Consider the following 15485-nt stretch of genomic DNA (forward strand, 5'->3'; position numbering starts at 1 on the left):
TCCATCTTTGAATTGCAAACTTTAGAGATAGTAAAAACTGACCGAAACCCCTATCACCAACATGAGTGGTAACACTAGGTATATAAGACATTTTACATTTTTCGATTACATGGATACGTAATTTTTCGAATCTAGTTATACTTTTTAATTAGTGGATATTTTATAAAATTTGACTATTTCGTAATTTTGTAGGCTGTCGACCAATTAAAAGAATTGTTGTTGATTAATGTTGTTGCTTGTAGTTAGAGTTTTGAATCTATTGTTTTGCTAGGTTCAGATAATCCAACACAAATTATGGCCTATGTATCTACTTATCTAGGTGTTGAATCTACATTGTTTATTATAATACACATGTGTCTATGAAGACTCTCCACGAAGATTAAAAAATGTTTTACATTGCGTTAATAACTGGAACACTTGTTATACGTGTAAGTAAATAAATATTGTATGTGTCAATTGGGTTGGTTGGGTGTGTTTTTTTGTCTTGGCAGTGGATGATTGGGAATCATAAATATAGTGAGCTCAATTGCCAAAATTTTCGTAGACAATGACAAACACCAAACAAAGTGAAGAATCTCATTTTGTATATATATGTTATGTAGCATTGAATAAGGGGCTAATCTAGTTCTCTAATTATTGGGCAGGGGTGTAACTAGCCAAATATCTTGTGAGATGATTCTTGTTTTGTTCTATTGGATTTTTTTTTTTTTGTTGGGGAATTATTATTATTATTATACCCTTTTGGAGCAAGAAACTACAAAGAAATTGCTCTCATGTACCTTATAAACATGTAGTCTTAAAAGTTTAAAAGTTCACTGTAGATTTTGATTTGGAATTGGAATAAATATGGCTCATACTCATACATGCATACACCACGCTCCTGCCTTTCAATGCCTGTTTTAACAACACATATGACTCTAGTCCGTGATTGATTTGAAAGAATAAAATAGTTTGATTTTACTACTAAAATTAGGGTGGCCGGTTTTTGCTTCTTTGTTTTTAAATAAAAAGGTGGTTTTACGTCGCAGCTGCTGTTAGTATTTAAAAAAGAAAAAAATAATAAGAGTGTAAGTGAAGCAAGCTATATATAAATATGAGTGGGTAGTAATAGTTGATTATTAGTTGTTTTGATAAGCGGTGATATATTATAATCATCATAATTAACATCAAGTTGCATGCATAAAAGTAGTTGTCAGCTTCTCTAGTTGGACTTATATATAATAAAAAAAAATTAAAAGAATCCCATGTAGACAAGAGAGATGAGCTTTGTCTTAATATATACATATATATATATATAGGGTATTTCTCACGTGCAGTCGTTAGAAACAGCTGCACCAGTGCAGTCATTTCTTTAGACCGTTGGATTTTATTAAATGACTGAGATGTGCAGGACACATCTAACTTAGATACATGTGAGTTCTTTTTTTTTTTCATTTGAGGAACAGTGGTCTATCCTCCCTCATTTTCTCTATATAGTCAACCATGACTACTTTATCACAAAGCTTTCATCAATGACACGGACAGTGCCATTGTGCTCCTCTCACTAAGCCTGGCCATGAGGTATGCAATTCCTCTTAGCATTTTGGCTTCGCATGGCGCTGTCAAAGTTTCCCTTCGCCGGCGTCTTTTCGGACCACCTAAGTTGTAAAGGACTATGTATATGTAAATAGTTTTATACACATGTATGGCCATATAAATTGATATATACATATAAAAATATATATTATTTTTCATACACATAGTAGCCTTGACCAAAGTGGCTGTAACGATCCGAATTTACTAATAAGGCTTAAGGGTCTTGATTAATGTGCCGGGAGGACATAATTGGATTATATGTGATTTAATGATTAAAGCATGTTATATGATTATTTGAATATTTGAGATACATGACTATGTGTAGTAGTATGCATGTAGGCCCTAATTAGGTTAGAAAGGCATAATCGTAATTTTGGCTCGTTGAGGGCATAACTGTATATATGTGATAAATTGTCGAGACCACATTATTATGTGGATATATTTTTAATTTGTGACTCGAGACGATCCTAGTGAGCAATTTAGCGAAAAAGTCACGACGGAGATTTATACCCGGCTCGGGTCGAGCTTGGGAGTATTTATGGGAATTTAGAGAATATATTAGGGTCAATTTTGACATTGAGGAATATAATTGGTTATTAGCTATGTGTTGGGAAGTAAGCGAAAAATATTAGAGACACTCGAGGAATTAGCGGGAATTGGGTGTAATGACCAAAATGCCCTAGGTTGATTTAAAGGCTTAGAGATAATGGGAGGGTATTGTGGTCATTTGGCTTATAAAGGATAAGTGTTATCAGGCTTTATGCTTTAGTGGAATATGTAGAAGGTCTTAGAAGTCTGAAGGAAAAGGGAAATTGGAAGTCTAACTCTCTCTTTCTCGGTTTAAGCTTTTCTTCATCAATTCTTGAGGTCTTTTGGGGCAGAAACTCAAGGAGAAGTCAGAGTAAAAGCTTGAGGCTAGGGTCCTTGGTCTGGCTTGAAGAATTATCAAGGATTTAGCAAGAGCAAACCATCCATTTAGGTAAGATTTTGAGGTTAATATTCAATTCCTGGTGTTGGTGTTGAGTTGGTTTTCTAAGCAAAATTCTGTGGGAATTCTAGGGAGTTGAGGCTGAGAATTTGAGGAGGAGAAGGCTAAGCAAGAGTGGGAGACAACCTAGGCTAAGCTCATCCAGCAAAGGTAAGGAATTCTAGTTCAAGTTCTATGGTTTCAGTTGTTGTTTTTATTGAGTTTCTGAGCTTTCGGTCCAGCCATGGTGATTCCTTTGATTTGGGGTGCATGTGATTGAGTTATGTGTGGTTGGGATGTTTGGGATGAATGGAGGATGTTGAGAGGCTTTCTTTGAAGTTTGATTGAGGTTTGGTTGGGTTTTGAGTTGGTTTGGCTCGGGAAATTTCAAAGGAGAAAATGTTGTGCAGGGTTGTGCTGTGACTAGCGCTACAACGCTAGTCACTGGGCGTTGTAGCACTAGGCCATGTGTTCTGGGGCATTTTAGGCTCTATTTTTAGCGTTGTAGCGCCCTCCTTAGAGCATTGTAGCGCTACCCTGTTTCCAGAAAGGGATTTTTTGGTTTTTTTCAAGGGTTTTTGCCCAGGGGTTTGGGGTTTGATTCCACCACCCAGATTGGTGGAATTGGGGCATCCGAGGGCTCGGGATTGGTCCCGAGGCTAGGTTTTGGACTTGAGGTTTGGTGATGATTCTGATCTATGGCTGTGACTAGGTGTGCGCTAGGGCTCAAGAGGGATCGTGCTTGAGGATCAAATTGAACAAAGCTAGTGAACCTAAAGGTAAGAAAACTGCACCCGGTTATGTGTTTGTGATGGGACTAAGAGCTCCCTACATCTGTATGATGTCATAGATGGTATTATGTCATGGGACATGTGATAAACGGCCTAAGGGTGCCGTAAATTATACTTGCGCATAGGGCGCGGCTCAGCCACTAGTAGCTGAGGACAGCTTAATATTCATTGAGCTCGGTTTAAGCGGGCCGGAGTCAGTGGGATAAATAGAGAGTGCGGCGTAAGGGCATTAACCCTAGTTATCATATGTGGATTGATTATTGATATGAAATGATATACTTGGTACGTTGAATACTTGATTAACATGAAAGCTTAGACTGTTGAGTGCATGCTTATGCGGTATGAGTTATCTGATTGTCTGTTGAATGATTATGCTCTGTTATTGTGTTTTCTTGCTGGGCCTTGGCTCACGGGTGCTTCGTGGTGCAGGTAAAGGCAAAGGCAAGTTGGACCCACCCTGAGATGGAGAGCTGTGGGGCTGAATGTACACAGTCAGCTATTCGGCCGCCACGGCTGAGGAGTGGAACAGGACGAGAAATGCTTAACTGTCTGTTTTGCCTTAGAGTGGCTAATCACTGTATTTAAATCTTGAATCTTTTGTAAACAGTCTCTAACTTATTACTTTTGGGATCCCATGTAAAAAGAAAATATTTATTTATAAGAAATGAAGCTTTTGAGACCAAAATCTTTTAACCCTAGTTCAACTATAGTTTCAGTAACACGTTTGAATTAAATGACTTGATTAGCAAGTCTTGGACCTTTATAAACACACAGTGTAACGGTCTTGGTTATCCAAGACGTTACAGTGGCATTCATTTTTAGCCCCCGACAACAATAAAAAAAATCGTTGTGTCGTGGTGGAGAAGACTTGGTGGTCGTTGGCAATCTTGTACCAAGAGTCACCTATTATTTATTTATATATATATATATGATTTAATAACAATGTTGGCAGTTCTTTGATTGGGTTCATCTTCAAGAATTGATTTTTTTTTTAAACCATAGTCCCAAAACAGAAAAAGAGAGACAAGGAATGGTATTCTTTTGGGTAACATGAAAGTAAATCTCAGGAAACAACCACTCTCTCTACAGTTTACAAACCTGATGTCATTTCTTGCTTGATCTATCTTTCATGACCATCAATGGTTGGCCTCACCGCCATTCACACACCTACGACGATGGAGATTGCGTCGTTGTGCTCTCATTCACTGTCGCTAGAATGGACACTGCCGATCCAAAACTACCATTGCAATGGAAGTTGCCGTCTTCACCAATGGACAGGGGAGAGCCCTCAATCCCAAAAAATAGTCATCAAGTCCGCTTATTCGATCTAATGGGCCTCAAGTCTAGGGAAGAATTATATCCTACACAACAGCCTACATTAACTCATTGGGGTGCATCCAACTGGACCAATTAAAGCAAAGAAAAATGTATGCACGGGTGGAGACGTTTAAGAGGCTACACATGAGTAATACCTTATATATATATATATATATATGAGTATAATATTATGATAAAAAAAAATGATGATTTTTGGTTTAGGAATACCTTTATTTCAGTGTACAGATGCTCTTCTACCCATAATAAAGTGAACTAAATATGGAACTCAATGATGTACCCGACCACTACCATAAAAGCTTCTTAATTAAATTACTTGCATCCATTATAACCATGGAATATATATAAATATCTATAAAATTTCTCCATGTTTAAAATTGTGTTTTTTTTTTTATTTCTTCTCATCGTGTCTAATGGTTCTTTCTCTCATAGAAGCATGTGAAAGTAAGAGCTACTTTATGGCCCCACCAAAAGCAATATTATTATTCATAAATCAACATATCATATGTTCTTTAATATGCAATTTATAACTGATAAATAATTCTCAATACATGTAGTCGGAAATACTAATCTCATCTCATCATTTAAGGAGCATGGACTTCAAACAAATAAAACCCTAGCAACATTTTCAGTGGAGTGTTAAATTAGTGATGTATTGCTAGAATATAACTCACTTTACAAAAAAAACTTGCTCTAATGGTGTGCCAAAAGTTGTACAAATTTGGCACATGCTAAAAATTGGGCCAAATTTGGCACACAATATAGCATGATGCATATTTTACATTACCATAAATACTACACTTTTTAATTTATTTTTACACTATTTATATTATTTTTTATCTATTTACATTAAATGTTATACTTTTTACCTTATTATTTTATTATTATCTTATATTATCAACAATAAAATATAAAAAAAAATTAGTTTTTGTATATTTTTAATAAATATCAAATCAACATTAATGAAATATTAAATTTTACAACAGTTTTTATAATTGTGCATTGAAGCATAATGCTAAAACACATGATATGCAATTTATGACTGATAAATACTTCTCAATTATTTTAATATGCAATTTATGACTGATAAATCTATTTACGTCTCCCATTGGAGATAGTCTAAATAGATTTTATTTCATTAGTATTGTCAAACTTTTTGCCTATTTCAATAGAGAAATGCTAAAGATACTTAGAATGTCCAACATCATATATCGTTACTAGTGCAAGTCAATGTCGGATCCATATATTTTAATTAAATCTAAATTAAAATATGTAAGACCCGATGCTAAATTGCACCAATAGCGATGTGCTACGGCTTAGAGTGTTAGGCACCTTAAGGTGCCTTATAGCAATGATCATTTCAAAACACTAGTTTTGTTAAAGGGACTAGGAAAATGCCAATTTTAGAAATGCTCTCTTCATTTAGGATTATTTTCTTCCATTCTTACACCAAAATCATTAAGTGCTTAATAGAACATTTAAAAAAGAAATCCATCATGAATATTGTTTTCCCTATTAAATATTTATGGGCTTACATTAATGTTTTAAATTATTTTATTAAAATATGGGTTAATGAATATTTCTTTGCCAATTTAGCCCATGTAATTTTAAATGATCTTTGATTAATGGGCTTAGCATCAATAGTAGTCTAGTTGAAGCAAAAGTGTTGGCTTTCTAGTTAACCAAATCCTTTGATGAGGAGACTCAGTCTAACTAGGATTTTGTAGCTAGGTCCCCTCCTTTATTCTATAAATTGTCTCATCACAATTGTATGATATGATAATTTGCTTCAGAAATAGAGATTTAAGGAGGAATACTTAGGAGATAGTATTGTACTATCAATTTATATTATCTCAATGGATTAATCAGGCATGTCGGTTGGAGAAACCAGGTTGGGCAACTTGCTTTTAGTTCCTGCTAAAGGTAGAAGACACACTTCCTAATTGATGCCCACTCTCGGCCTTCAGCACGTGGGGGCGCGCGCGAAGTCTCCAGGGCAAGTTTTTCGCTGTTCTTTTTTTAATTTTATTAGAATTTCATTTTGTTTTTTCAGTGATTTTTTATTAATTTTTTGAAGTCACTAAATAATTATTATTAAATTAATATTGTTTCAACAATTATAAAATAATAATAAATATTTAAAAAAAAAAAACTTTAAATCACATTAAATTATTTGAGTATTTTTCTCATTCTTTTGACATACTCACTCTCTTGGTTACCCTCAAATTCATAATGTACTCTCTACCCCAACATTGGGCTTTGATTTTCTTCAATTAAACTATTTTTTTGTTATTGTTAAAAGTCACAACTTGATTTGTTCTTATAGAGTGTTATGGAGGACACTTTATTTTATGTTATCTACATATTATGAGCAAATATTTATAAATTTGGATGAAATTATTAATATTTTTCACCAAAGTGATTTAATATATTAAATTTCAATGATTGTTTATCACCAAAATTTTTGTTTAAAGAAAATATTCCTTCGAATAATTAATATGCATAATTATTTGCCCAAAGGAAGTAGTTATATATATTAGACGAATGTCCATGAAGTGTGTTAATTAAATATATGCATATTTAAAATTATTTTGCCCAAAGATAATAATTTTGATGTGTATCTTTGTTGTCGTTTTTGGTTTGAATCAATATATATTTATTAAGAATTTATTTGCCGAAAGGTAATCAAATTTTAATTTATATATGTTTTTTATTTTCTTTTTTTACACTTCATGAAGGGAGATCATATGTGTATTGTATTCGCACCCCAAATGAGAGTTTATGATGACCATCTTGGTTCTATTTATATATTTTCTTATTGAATTGCTCATGATTTAATTAAGTTGTTCGTTTTTGTATTTATAGTATTCTTCTTTGTGAACAACAATAATGCCTCCATTCAACTTCTAATTGGGTCCAACTACAAGAAATGGAAACAAGATGTATAATTTAGTTTGGGAATAATGGACTTAGACCTATGCTTGCAAGAAGATGAACCTATTGCTCTTACTGATTCAAGCACTGCTGCCCAACGTAGTCTCCAAGCCCAATGGGAAAAGTCGAATCGTCTTAGTCTCATTGCCATGAAAATAACTATTCTTGAGCATCTAGTGAGTGGCATGCCCAACACTAAAAATGCCAAGGAATTTTTCACTGTTGTGGGGAAAATGTATGACACTAGTGTGAATGCTGAAACTGGATCTCTTATTGATGAAATAGTCAGCATAAAGTATGATGAATCTAAAGGAGTGAGAGATTTCATTATGAAATTTGTGCATGTTCAATGCAAGTTGAAAGATCGCAAAATTGATCTACTTAATGATTACATCATTCATCGTGCTCTTAATTCTCTTCTTGCATCTTTTAGTCACATTAAGACAACCTACAACACTTATAATCAAACCTAGAGCGTAATGATTTAATTTCCAAATGTGTTGCTTAGGAAAAAAAGCTCAAAAAGGAAAATAATGAATTTGTTCATTATGTTTCTCAACTCAAGCCCAACAAAGGAAAAGGAAAGTTAAAAAATTCTAAGAATAATGCTTCCAAAAAGGCTGATAATGGACAGGAGCAAGGAAATGGTCAGCAAAAGAAGGATGTCAAACCAAAATATACTAATGTGAAATGTTTATATTGTAACAAACAAGACCATAGGCGATTTGATTGCCGGAAGTTTAAGAGCTGGCTAGCAAGAAGAATAAAGCACAAGGTGAGCTTTTAGCTTGTGTTTGTTTTGAATCTAATCTAGTAGATTTCCTATTGATTGTTGGTGGTTAGATAGTGGTTCCAAAATTCATGTAACTACTAATTTGCAGGGGCTAAGGGATCTCAAGTGGCCAAATTAGAGGGAGTCAAAACTTAAAGTAGGAGTTGATGCTGGAGTTGATGTTTGCTATGTTGGCACTTTTATTCTTGAATTACAATCTACCTTTAAGCTTGTCTTGAACAATATTTTTTATGTTCCTACTTTTAAGAGAAATTTAGTTTCGCTTCTGCTTTTTGATAAACAAGGATATACTTTTCTTTTTGCAAATTATAAAGTTGACATTATGTTTGACTCCAAAGTTATTGGAAACTACTTTTACTCTGATGGTCTTTACAAATTATCATTAACTCCTCCAGTTTCCTCTTTTTATGTAGCAAATACCGTGGCTTAGAGATTTCATATTAAGGAAAATTCTTTACTCCTATGGCACAAACGGTTAGGTCATATTTTGAAAGAAATAGTTGATCGATTGATTAAGGATGATATTCTTCCTCCTCTCAATGCTTCTAATTTTGATGAATGTGTTGATTGTGCTTGAGGAAAATTAACTAAAACTCGAAAAAAGTCTACAAATCGAAGCCAACATATATTAGATATTATTCACACCGATATTAGTGGGCCTTACTCTACTACGTTGTGTCGAAATAAGTATTTTTTCACTTTCATTGATGATTTTTCTCGATATGGATTTACTTATTTGGTTAACGAAAATCTGATGCTCTTGATAAATTCAAAGTATTTCAGACTAAGGTTGAGAAATAATTAGAGAAAGTCATCAAGATTGTGTGGCCAGATCGTGGAGGTGAATATTATGGCAAGTATACCAAATCTGGACAACATATGAGGCCTTTTGCTAAATACCTACATGATTGTGGTGTAGTTTCCCAATACACTACATCTGGTACCCCTTAACAAAATGGCATTGCCAAAAGACAAAATTGCACTCTTATGGATATGACCAAAAGCATGATGAGTAGATCTAATATGCCAGAGTTCTTATGGGGTGAAGCTCTCTTGATCGCTACTTATATCTTGAATCGTGTTCCCAGTAAATCTGTACCAAAAGCTCCTTTTGAGTTATGGACTGGTCGCAAGCCTAGTTTGAATCATCTTCGTGTATGGGGTTGTCTAGATGAAGTGAAGATTTATGATCCTAATATGAAAAAGTTAGATCCCAGAACTGTTCGTTGTTTTTTCATTGGTTATCCAAGTCACTCAAAAGGCTATAGATTTTACTGTTCTACTCGTGGCACAAGAATTGTTGAACCTCAAACTGCTAAATTTTGGAATTTGACATTGCTGAAAAGATTTCTTCTCCATCCCTTGAAACAGGGGAGTCATCTGATAGTGTTTTTATTCCCATGTCTCTTTCAAGAGATGATATTATGCAGACATGTGATACTCATTTTGGTCCTATCGCTACTCTTCTTGATGATGCTCATATTCCTCCCATTATGGATGAGGTTCTTGTCATTGAAGAAATTCCAACTGCGGAAGATGTCATTCACAACAACAATCAACAAATATAATTTGTTCCTAAAATACTTCCTCCAAGATCTCATAGGGAAAAGAGGTCAGCAATATCTAATGATTATTTGGTTTATCTTGGAGAAGGAGAATATGATTTTAGTCATTGTAATGTCCCAAATTCCCTAATATGGCTTAGTGCCTAGATTAGGGGCCAGGAGGGCAATAATTAATTTAATGTGTTATTATGTGATTATATGCATGATTATGTGCATTTTATTATTATATGGCTATATTTGCATGCATGCGGGCTTGTTTCTTATCAGAAGGGAAATTTTTGTATTTTGGCCCATTAAGGGCATATTTGTATATTTGTGTACATGTATGTGATATATGGGTGAGACCACATTATTATGTGGATATATTTGGGTTGCTCGGCACGAGTCGATCTTCGAGAGCAAGCTAGTGGGAAAGTCACAACGAGATTAATACTTGACTCAAGGTGAGTCAATGGGTATTTTGGGTATTTAGTACATTACCGGGATATTGGGTAATGAGAATGAATATTTGATGATATATTTGGAGTTAGTGAGATCAGAAGGAAACTCGAGTTTTAGGGCTCGGATTCAAGCAAGGATAGAGTCATATCGATTTTAGGAAAGATTAGAAGCTTGATAGCCGGAGGATTTAACTAAAAAACGACTCAATCAGAGGTAATCCAAGCTTTAAGTTTTGAGTTTTTAAGCTTCGATTGGATTTTATAGTTTTGATGAGTTTTTGAATGGGTTGTAACTTGGGTTTTGATGGTTTTGGGCTGCTGAGTTATTTGGGAACTTTGTTTAAGGGATTTAGATATGTGTTGGATAGGTTTATGGAGGGATTTGGTATGAGAGAAACGAAGAAAAACTGATTTTTTTAGGTCGAGTCGTGGCCTTGTTCTTGGGGCACCGCGACTTAAATCAGGCGAAGGAGAAGTAGGTGGTTGTGAAGCTTTTAAGCTGCAGTGCTTGTGAGTGTGTGTCGCAGCGCTTGGGCAGGCAAAGAAGAGGCTCGGGCAGGCAGAGAAGAGGCTCGGGCCTCTGACTTGAGGGAGCCGTGGTTCAAATGGTTGGGGGCTGTGATGCTTAAGGGATTTTGGGCCTCGGGGAGGTTTTGAAAGAGGTAACTCAAACCTAAAGGCTCGGGATCGATCCTACTACCCAGTTTAGTAAGATTCGATGTCCCAAAGGCTAGGACTTGGTCCAAAAGCCTTTATTTACTCGTTTTTGATGGGATTCTATAATTGGTTGTGACTAGGTTAGCACTAGGGGCTAAGAATCAGGATCATGCTCAAGAGTCGTTCTTAAGTTATTTTACGCTTGGACTTGAGGTAAGAAGATTGCACCCATTATGTGACATACATGATTGGGCATTGGCCCCTGTAAATGCGCATGATTATTGATGAAGCATGTTGAGTGCTCTATATATGGATATTTGTTGTATAATGAATGCTTGTTTGCATTACTTACTTGAGAAAAGCATTGACTTATCAGTCAAGGACAACAATAGCATTGAGCACTGCTCATAAAGCATTGACTTATGAGTCAAGAGCGGAAATAGCGCGTCGATCACTGGTCAATATGATTAGATCTAATCAAGAGAGTGTTACACGCTCATCCGACCCAATGGTGGTAGAAAACTAAAGTGCTTGACTAGTTCTATGACTACTTACTCAGAGCTAGGGCAAAAGGTTAAGGGTGACTTTATGGTCACATAGCTAGGGAAAAAGGTCCCATGTTGACTCCATATTCATCTATTCAAGGAAAACGGCCCCAGATTGACTCCATGGTCATTTATTCGGGGCAATGGGCCCCATGTTAATCTATGTTCATTTGATTAGGGTTGCGGGCCCCAGAATGATTCTATAATCATTTACTTGTACTTGTATGCATGTAGTATTAAGTTTTCTTGCTGGGTTTTGGCTCACAGGTGTTATGTGGTGCAGGTAAAGGAAAAGAAAAGCTTACCCAGCCATGAGTTGGAGAGCTTAGGTGGCAACATATACATATGCGGCCTCTTCACCACCACGACCAAGGTTTCTCAGGGGAACTAGGGTTAAACCCTATTTTTGTCGCTTAGGTCGGCAGATTGTAACTTTTGAGTTGTAATAACCATTTTGGAACTATAAACAACTTTGTAAACATTACTATGGGATCCCATGTATAGTTTAATGTTTTTAATGAAACATCCATTCCTTTTAACCAATTTTTTTTTTACTCTGGACCAATAATCAAACTTAGAGGCACGTTTATGGCCTAATGACTTGTTTAGCGAGTTAATCACTATTTAAAATACACAATGTAACGATCTTGGCTAACCAATGTGTTATAGTCATGTTGTGGATCTTGTGACTTATAGTGAAGTTCTTAATAGTTCACAATTTTTTAAATGGATGGAAGTCATGAGAGATGAAATTGAGTCAATGAAACATAATGATGTATGGGAATTGGTCGAATTACCAGCAGGTTTTAAACCAATAGGTTGTAAGTGGATCTTCAAAACCAAAAAGGCACTACAAGAAATTGACCCTACAATGATGTCGTCGTAATATAACACATAAAACCACAAAATTTTGATTTTTTGATTATTTATTAAAGATCTACAGGGAAGACATGTCGTCGCAATAGAATTCGTCACTGTAGGTTCAAAATATCTTGACCTACAGAGACGACATGTCATCGCAATAGATCTCTAAAATTTTTGGGAAGAATATACAACGCCAAAATTATTTATTATTTATTATTAATTTTTTTTTTGGAAATAACCTATAGCGAAGACATGTTGTCGCTGTAGAGGTCCGAAAAAAATGGTGGAAAACCTTCCCCCCAAAAAATTTAGCACTGAAACTTTAATTTTGGGAACTCTCAGCAACGAAATGTCGTCTCTGTAGGTTTTGTGTATATACCAGAAAACCCCCAATTCTTTCTCTTCCCCTTTCTCATTTCCTTGTTAAAGGTTTCATAGGCTCTCAGTTTCCCTCCACCTCCAGCGTGCCTTAACTCAGTTTAGGTAAGTTTTTTTTTTTTTTTTTAATTTTTTGTTTTGTTTTTAGAGTTAGATTTCTCATATATGTATTCTCCTATGCCTATATCTAAGTTCTAATTCATTTTGGTAGATATGTTTTTTTTTCTATTTTGATGAGTTTTCCCCGTTGTTGATGGTGTTTATGGGGATTTTAGGAATGATGTTTGTGTTTTATGAGTTAGTGATTTGATGAGTTTTCTAAAGTATGCATAATTTTAAGTTTGAGTTTAGTGATTTTTAATGTTATTATATGAAAATGTTAGGTTTCTTAGAGATTATTGATGAATTTTAAATTTGTTTTTTGTTTCTTTTTTTTCTTCTTCTTAAATATTGGTTTTCGCTTGAAGGCTTGATTATTGTGCACTTGGAGAACTCTTGGAGGTTAGTTTTAATTTTATTTTTCGTATATTTAATGCTATTAGTTTTTTAATGTGATTTGATTAATTTGTTATATGAATATGATTAGTTTATTTTTTAGTGTAAAACTATATGAATATGTATATGTATTTTAGATAAACTTTTAATTTTAGATAATTAAGTTTATATATGGGTTAAAGTAAAGATATTTGGAATCGTATTTTTGGGCAAATAGATTAATTATAAATTTCTAATGAGTTTTTATTTGTGTAAAATTGTATTGTTAGTTTTAGGGTTTAGATAAATTTATAAATTAATTGTAAATGTGATTTGTTAATTGGAAATATTTTTTGTTGACGGTAAAAACTTGTCAACGAACTTAGGTTTGAAAACTTAAGTGAACTTAAAAGAACATAGACAAAAGTTGCAGAAAAACAATGGAGGAAAACTTGTGTATTTCTCTTTTAATGAGCCAGGGTTACAAAAATTTTCCAACCCCATTCAATGATGAAGTGAGATCCTATTTATAGGTGAGCTCTAATGACTCTTGGTACATTGTGGTCCCGAAGAGACAATGAGCTACATATCCAGGGTGCAGGTGGTAGTGGTGTTGGAGGAGTGGTGGTCAGCTCTAGTACGTGTCAGAGGTCTGAAAAAGTACTCCCGCCACGGTACCATGTCATACCTCCACTACTTGTTGGGTACGAACCTCATAGGCGTGCTTGGGGAGTCCTCACTATGTACTATTCTTGTTCTGCCACTACTTGTTTAGCGTGGACATTGTGTCCATATCCTACCTCCTCTTGGTTTGTAGGTGCATTTCGTACTTGTACGAGCTCTTTGAATCATCCGTAGGTTCTCACCCCTCCAAGATACATTGTTCCTATGAGATTCAAATATTGGAATCCTTATATGTTATCATGGATGACATGCTTTGTTGTTCCCACCTCTTCTGACTTAATAGTGAATCATTGTGAGGTCTTCTATAACATTCCTCAAATGCATGTTCAAGAGGTCCTTGACTCTGCATCTTGTGAGACCCACAGGGAAAGAGGTGCCCCATTGGTGGCGCTTGTCTTAGGGAGGGAGATAAGGCCTCTTCAACGAGACTTGCGACGTATGCTATGAGACATGATGCCCATGCGTGAGGCGAGGGTCTCACTTCGGTCCCCATGCATGAAACGCCCTTTGCGCGAGGTGCCCTCCCAAGTGCAAGGCTCCTTGTAATGCCCTAGTTAGCCAAGACCGTCACACTGTGTATTTTAAATAGTGCTTAACCCGCTAAACGAGTTACTAGGCCATAAACGTGCATCTAAATGTGATTAATGGTCTAGGATTAAAATTTTTGGTTAAAAGGAATGGATGTTCCATTAACACGTTAAAATGTATATGGGATCCCATAATAAACGTTTACAAAGTTATTTACAGTTTCAAAATGGTCATTACAATTCAAAAGTTACAATCCGTCGACCTAAGCAGCAAAAATTGGGTTTAACCCTAGTTCCTATGAGAAACCTTGGCCATGGTGGTCAAGCGACCGCATATGTACACGTCACCACCTAAGCTTTCCATCTCATGGCTGGTCCTGCTTTCCTCTCCCATTACTTGCACCACATAGCACCTGTGAGCCAAGGCCCAACAAGAAAACTTAAACATGCTCATAAGCAGTGAACAACATGTTTCCAAATCATAATAAACATGCCCAGCAGTGATAACCCTACTCATGCATGCATACCATTCATATAAATAACTACAGTGTCATATGGGGCCAATCGCCCTAAATAAATGATTAACTGGTTCATATCAGGGCCCATTACCCAAGTACGGCTAATAAGCCACTCTGGGGCTCAGCGCCCTAGGATCTGGGACTGATAAGTCACCTCGGGGCCCATTGCCCTGTCCTCTGTATAACTAGCCTTGGAGCTGGCCCAGTGTACCTGGCGCTTTGGTTTTTCTATGATCATTGGGTCGGGCAAGCGTATAATGCGCTCCTGATTAGGTCTAATCATATCGACCATCACTCAGTGTGCTATTGCTACCTTTGACTCATAAGACAATGCCTTTCAACCAGCGCTCAGCGCTATTGTCGTCCTTGACTGATAAGCAAATGCCTTTATCAATTATATAATGCTAACAGGAATTAATCATATAACAAATATCCATA

Source organism: Humulus lupulus, chromosome 4 (genome assembly GCF_963169125.1).
Source record: "Humulus lupulus chromosome 4, drHumLupu1.1, whole genome shotgun sequence".
Classification (NCBI taxonomy): Eukaryota; Viridiplantae; Streptophyta; class Magnoliopsida; order Rosales; family Cannabaceae; genus Humulus; species Humulus lupulus.